General features: G+C 38.0%; 1 protein-coding gene across 1 annotated transcript in view; it reads left to right on the top strand.

Moving 5' to 3' along the window:
- Nucleotides 1–7500, top strand: part of LOC149793196 (uncharacterized) — a 495646-nt gene that overhangs the window by 327806 nt on the left and 160340 nt on the right. The window lies entirely within an intron of this gene.

Raw genomic sequence — 7500 nt, 5'->3', positions numbered from 1 at the left:
GGGAAATATAACTTTTCTAGGAAATGACACAATACAAACAAAAACTTACACATAAAAATTTCACAAAATCACAATATTACACAAGTAAAGTTAGTAAATGTTGATAGACCACTAAGCCCTTACTCACACAAACATTTGCAAAAGAGAAATGTCTTTTTTATCAGGAAAAAAGACATACACTTATACAAGCAAGCACAAATGGTACACAATTATTTGGCGATGAAATGGGTATCATTTTCGAAAGAGCTGTTGGCTCTAAAAGGGCCTTTCATTTTCTTTAGTATGCTTAGGTAATGCCTGCAGTTCCAATGCCGATTAGCATACACAAACACCATCGACTATACCCTGTATATTTATGGAGATGGGAAGTCTGGAAGGGGTTGTTTGGGTTCAGAGCACCAATCTTCCGATTGAGGACTCTGAATGTTCAATAATTCATTCGTAATCGTTGCACCTTTGGATGCTGTGATGGTTGTTGTTGTCCTGGTATTGCCTGTTGTAGTGATAGCCCCAAGGCCAATTCCTCTATCACGGTACAATATGTCTCTGTTATTTTGGTTGTCTTTTGGATGGTATCCGAACCACCGACTTCACATTGCAAGTCTGCCACTTCATTAACTGTGGCATCATATGTTTGCAACTTTTCTCTTCTTACCTTTTTATTTCTATCTTCTAGAACAGTTTTCCTTTTAATGCCATCATTGTTTAGTCCGTCCAGCAAGTCATTCGCGTGTTCCACGTGTACCTGAAGTTTACAACGTTTATGTAGCCTACTCAATTTTATGTTTTGTGATGCGACAACAATGTGTAGCCAGACCGATGACAGTGCCGCTATACATGTCTGAAGCACGAACGTGAAAGAAAACAACTCGCACACAAACAATTCAGCATATACAGGCCCAAAACATGGAAGAGAAATATTGCACAAACCTAAATTATTTATTTTCATAGTTTCACTGCATACAAACACCCCATACAAAAGAATCGTCAGATGACGAAATGTTTGTTTTAAGGAAAAACAAAAGACAAACACATACATTCACCAAATATAAACACAAACTATCACACAAGTAAGGGTAAGACGTGTTTACAGACACATTACTATACCCTTGCATATAAACACATTTAAAGAAGGAAGTGTTTTTTTTTTTTTTTTTATAAAAGACAATCACACACACACACACACACGTACATGTTCTTTTCTGCACTATGTGGAGTCAGCCGAATGGATTAATAGTCTTTATACCAGAAATACAACACTTTTTCTTCGGAGATGATACCCAAAATATTCCAAGTTTTCTAAATGGGTCATCATGATGCATATATTGTGTTGAATCTGACTTGGATGATCGTTTGGACATCTACAACAATTTTCATGTGTCAAATCTGTAACTCTTGTAGACTGGTGCTAAGCAAATCAGTTGACTAAGAGTTCATTTTGTAATGGTCATCCTGACTCATGACTATCTCCTTGCCTTTGGTAGCTTCGTTTTCTTGTTTTATTTTTGTTCTGGCTCAAAGACATCATCGTCCCCTATTTGCGAAGACGCTCCTTATTTCAAAGATGGTTTGTATTAGTTGATACCTTCTACTAGTCTATAATCGATTCCCTACAGTTTGTCTTTTTCAAAGTAATATGAAATTTTGCATACAAAATTACATGGATTATGTTGGCGAGAACTTGTGCATCCAGATGTTTTTTGGCTTCTTTTCATAAGTCAAAACATTTTCTTGGGACGCTCGGTAAATATAAATATCAATGCTGCTGACGTGTTTGTTATTCAAGTACAAATACACTTCGGTGAACAATGAATGCAAGCAATTTTTGGCGGGATATACTCTGGCAATGTCAGCTAGATTGTTATCCTCCATTTTGAGAACTTTTAACTTTGAAGTACAAGTAACTCCTGTTCAGATCGGTGAAATCTTATGTCTGTCCTTTGATTTCGAATTCGAAATACTGGCTGAGGTAGGCAAAGAGGAAACGTGATAAAATTATACCTCTTGTGATTTTTGCATCGTCGCCATGGTAGGCGGCATAGAAAACAGATTGGGTTCTGATAAGGAAAATTCTGAAGAATCTCGGTGCATCATTTTCTGTTGGTAATCTGATACGTCCAATTATACGGATGTTATTTATTTAGTCTTTGCTCGCAATGTGTCTATCAGCACTAGAGAGGTGACGAGCTCTCTATCTGTCTAGTCATGGATCTTTCATAGAAGGGATAATTTGTCTAGGAGCGCATTTTTAGAGGTCTGTAGTCAAGCCGAGAGGTCTTTTCTATTTAGAAACAACACATTTCTCCTGTTCTCGCAATGATTTCTTTGGTATGTGTGTGTTGATAGTGACATTTTAAAGACATTCTTTTTCTTACATCAAAGTGGCATTTTTCAGTTCGTGCAGTCCACGAGTCACCATTGGTTTTACGATGGCGAGTAAGTTCGTCAAGTTGATATGACCACATATTCTAAAGCAGAACCTCGTTATTGACCTGCTAATTGGTACACATCATACATGGGTTACAATTCGATAGATAGACGTTTTCGAAAATGACTTTGAATTTTGAGACTTTAACTCTGTGTCCGAAATCTCTTTTGATACCAATGTCAATTTTGGGAGGAATTACTCACTGTATTGACGCAGATATGTCTCCTGTGACCTTGTACTCAACCATACTGGAGTATAAAAACATCAAATTCATTCCTTAATTCAATTCCACTGAAAATACTTCAAGAACTCTTCGCTTACGTTAATGGCCCTCTTGGAACCTTAAGTAATGATTTCACCCCAACTTTGAAACAGCTTAAGACAAAGAGTAATGGCTAGTACTTTTAAAACAGAGCATCAGACGATGAGCAATGGGATGGAAATTGATCTTGACAGGTGTGTTACTTTCATCCAGGACTTAACTATATTGTTTTCTAACATAGAAGCATCGGCTTCAGTTATATGCCGTGCATTAAAATCACACCTTATTTGAACTCTAATAATATAGATGCTCAGTCGAGGACTGGTGATGGTCTTTTGAATTCATACACGCGAGGATCATTCATGTCCAATGTTATTTTCTCCGTTGATGTTCGTCACCAACATAGAATCTACCAAACCTATTTGCAATCAGGCTTGCAATCAAATTTCTTGGCCTGAGATAATTTGTCAGTGAAACAACATGCAGTGTCACTGGGTAAACTTAAGTAAAATTGGCTATATATAATTCAAGGGTTCTGCTTTCAGTGGGGTCAACCGATGTCAAAGGAGTGTCCAAATGGTCACAAAGAGGAGTGTTGTTGTTGCTTTTGTTGCGGAACTAGCGGTGCTGTTACTTGAAGATTTCAATAAAGGAATTTGAAGAAGCTAACCAATACAACCGCTAGGAAAAATGGCCAACACTTTTTTGTTTCCTTGTTTCAAACTCACTGTAGTGATGGCTGCTCCAAATACAACATAAACCACATAGATTTAGCAGAACAAAATACGACTTGCATTGTAGACACACATTATCCACATCAAATCCAAAATGGTTCATTTTGTTGTCTTTGCAGAGACAAACTCTGAGATGGAAAGAATTTTGTTTTCTTTAAGGGCTTGATTGTTAATTCATTTTATATTCGATGACCTGCAAAGCGTCAATCCAGGAATCAAAGCTTTTGTGGCTCTTCTTCTAACGCACATTTCCTCAAATGCTTTCGATATCGTATACTTAATTTTTCTGTCTGTCACACATTGTGAATCATGCTAGTAAAAATGTAATTTTAACACTTCTTCGTTCATGTTTCCCAAATTTATAAATGACCGGGTTACATCCACGTACAGGAAACAATTCGGTGACCAAAATGAAACTCATCCGTTTGCCATTGATGATCCACTTTGGTCTGGCGTATAGAAAATGTTTGTTCAATGGGTTTATATAACGTGTGCGTCGCATATCTTTGTAACCATCATTTCAAATCGAGTAAACCTCTTAGATCGGCTTTGACAGCAGGATGTAACTTTGAACTCCTCTTTAACCCGAAAGAAGAGAAATATTGTAGTAAATACAAGCAATAAGTTTCCCAATGCGGGATCTCAATAACTCTCCAACTGTTCCTCAATGCTACTCCCCGTTTTATGAAGTTTGAACATTGCACGACGTATCAAATGTATTAAACGAGTCACAGGATTAGTAACGGGGTGGTTGTGAAAGGTAATTTTTGTCTTGTTGTCTTCTTCAACTTTTTTCTTTCGTTATTTACTTTATCCGTTCGCCAAATACGTGGTAGGCATCATTATTTGGGAAGTACAAGTAGGTAATGGTGTAAACAAGGACGCTGCGATCTTGCCATTATATGAGTCGATGGTGTTTGAAATACCTCTCGGGTTTCTTCTTCATCTTGCATCATCTTGGCCTAGTCTGTCACTTTTGGTTGTTGGGACGTCATCATTGCCTTGACATCGTTTAATGTTGGTGTACTTATTAGTCTAAAGTTTTCTGGTGAAAGAGATGAAGACCTTGCAATACGTTCTAGTGCAGTTTCGAGGTTTCCTTTTCTGACAAATCGGTACGATCCATCAATGATTGAAAGTATTATTGTAACTGTGACATCAATTGCGGTTATGATTCGGAGGCTAATGACGTGGTCGTTGCTCGTAACAAGGATAGACTTCCATCAATCCTTTGAAGGGCATATGCACGTATGACGTCTCCTACAAACGATCGCTTTATGTTTTCGTGATGCCTCAAAAAAGTAGAACAGCGAATGAGTCTAACAAAGGTGCAGCCACTTTGAAGAATGGTTATATCAACAGGGGTAGAACATCTCGATGTTGAACTACCATCTTCTTGTTTTGGCTGATGGGTATTTACTTTTTCGCCATTTGACAAAGAACGTTCAGATGTTTTCCTACGCGTTCGTTCTGGTGTTTGCAAAAAAGTCTGTTCTTTTCAAGATATTCAACCAATATTCACAGATTCTAAAGGACAGTTTTTTAATGCCATTTCTTGTACTGGTGGTTGGATATCGCCAGATCCGATAACCCATCCCAATGTTTGACTAAACGAGGAGAGGGATCATTTCTTTTTTTCCTTTCGTAGTGCCACTTGGCAGGAGAATGGATATATGCACTTCTTGTGAGTCTTTTTTATACTGCGCCGAATTTCCACTGATTATCGACATGTATCATGGTCATGACGGGCATCATTACAGGTTTAGTTGTCTTCATTGGATTAAATGATGACAGATCTTCTCTTGATAAATCCAGTAAACGTTATACTATCCTCATTCTGTCTTAGTATCTGGTATCGGGGGGGGGGGGAACATTGTAAAGAGACGCAGCTTCAGCTAAAGCAGAAAAGCATACCACTAAAGAAGAAGTAACACTAGAAACCGGTTTCCATTTCTTCATCAAATTAGGAAATCGTAATTGGCAGACACCATGAGCATCGACGACGCCAAAGAATCTTGGGATGGCATTGTCACAAATATAATAGGTTTTGGGAGTACGTTCGTGCTTCTCTTTCTGGTATAATCTGTTTTCTTTTTGGAACTTTTCTTTTCTTCCTGGGGATTTTCATTTTATTCGTGTGTGTAATGGCCGCTCCATTGTTTGTCCTGTTTGGATGCTTTTTGAGAGAGGATTTTTTACTTAGGGACTTGTTGGCCATTCAGATTCAATTTCAAAGGTGGGATGACAATTGATTCTCAGATTTGTCAGTTATGATAGAACCACTTAATGTTTTATTAAATAAGCATTTAGTTTTAAATAATTGACGTGCTGTTAGCGTAAACCAGTTCTATGAGACAGGCTTGTAACAAATGGGCATGCACCAATTCGACCGGAAGATGATATTGAAAGGAAGTAGTGCTAACTACTACTGAATATAAACGAAGTGAAAGATGTTTTTATAGTATAGGTGACATGTACCCAAAGCGTATGTACCTGTCGTGAAACAAATGAGAACGAAATCTAAATAAATTTCGGGATTGTTAGATGTTAAATGCACGAGTAAATACGTCACATTGTCGTATGCATAAATCAAACAAGGTATTCCTCACTGATTGGCTAAGACTTGTTCTTGAGATTAAGCTCTTGGACTTGTAAACAAGACCACATAATGAGGATTGAGACTGATGGTGTGATTTGCTTTATTTTGTTAATGATACTGTCATTAAGATGATGCCAACGTTTACATTTTTCTGTGTCTTCACCTAAGATGTCATCTAAGAGGACCATACGAGTTAGACTCATGCAAGATATGGTCACATCGTCTTCTCCTTGACATTCTTGAAGTAGGATGCAAGCCAATCGCCGCTCTTTGTAGCACCACATAATACGTTGCTGCGAAGAACGATCTATCAAATGGCTTTTGTGTTTGATCACACGTTTGACTAATTCGGTTTGGCCAGCACCACTCGGACAGCAATTGACATGATAAAGATATGGTGAAGATATCGTGCTCAACTTGTCCCACATTGATGTAAATGAGCTAATTCTATTCATGGTGACTTCGGCGTATTCGGTGCTTTGTTATGAATAGTATTAAAAGAAGTTAGGAATTTGAATGCTGGTTTTTTGCACGCATTCGAGAAACTAAACGATGAAATTTAAGTATTTATTTTATCCTTTAAATTTTCCTCCTGATCTGGTTAGTATTTAGGTTATTGGTCCGAATGAGATGTCCACAGGTGGGGTATAATCTCAATAATTTCTAAAAGCTCATTTGTTAGTAACGTACGTCTACCTAAGGTTTTATGTGAAGGAGAGCAATGCATTTGTTTGTCTATCATACTGGATAACATGCATTTAGATCCGGCATCTATCTCAACAATGAGTGTGTTTCCCCAACTACAAAACATATGGTTATATTATAAGCATATCCGAGAAAACTTGTGATACTGGTAATACCATCGACTTGTTGTTCATGATGATAGACGTGAATAAATGTTCCGTCTGTAAAATCGTGTCAATGAAACACAAGAGGTCCACTAAGCATTTGATGGTACACTTATAGTGTGTTGCGAGGTTTGCACACTTTATGAATTCCACAGGCAGTCTTTTTTTTGGATAAAACATCCTGATATGAGGGCTGTCTCTTTTTGCTGTTTTGCTTTGGCCGTTCTTTGAATGTTCCCCATGTGTACTTTTCCATTCTGCGCTTTTCTTGTTAGCATCCGCTCGACCCACGACGAAGTCATGGACGAAACTCACGTGGACTTATAAGTTGTTAATTTGGATGACGCTGCATCGGATACTGTGACTCTCGTCCACTAGTAACGTTTTTCCTGCGTCTGCTCTCTGTAGGAGGGGACACTTGGGTCAATGAAAAGTATAGCTGTTCCATCGGTGATGTTGGACGTGCTGAATTGTGCGATGATTTTTGAGGGTGTTAATTCTGCCGGGGTGCTAAACCTAATCACCATAGGTGATTTAAAGCTGTCATGATGGATAGAGAATCTGAAACGATCGGCTTTTTTACTTGGCATTGTCGTTTTAGTGTCTCTAACGAGGATTCCCACAAATCA

Source organism: Sinohyriopsis cumingii, chromosome 8, assembly GCF_028554795.1.
Source record: "Sinohyriopsis cumingii isolate HCF-2022 chromosome 8, ASM2855479v2, whole genome shotgun sequence".
NCBI lineage: Eukaryota > Metazoa > Mollusca > Bivalvia > Unionida > Unionidae > Sinohyriopsis > Sinohyriopsis cumingii.
Note: the sequence above shows the minus strand (reverse complement) of the source record. Positions and strands in the feature narration are given on the sequence as shown.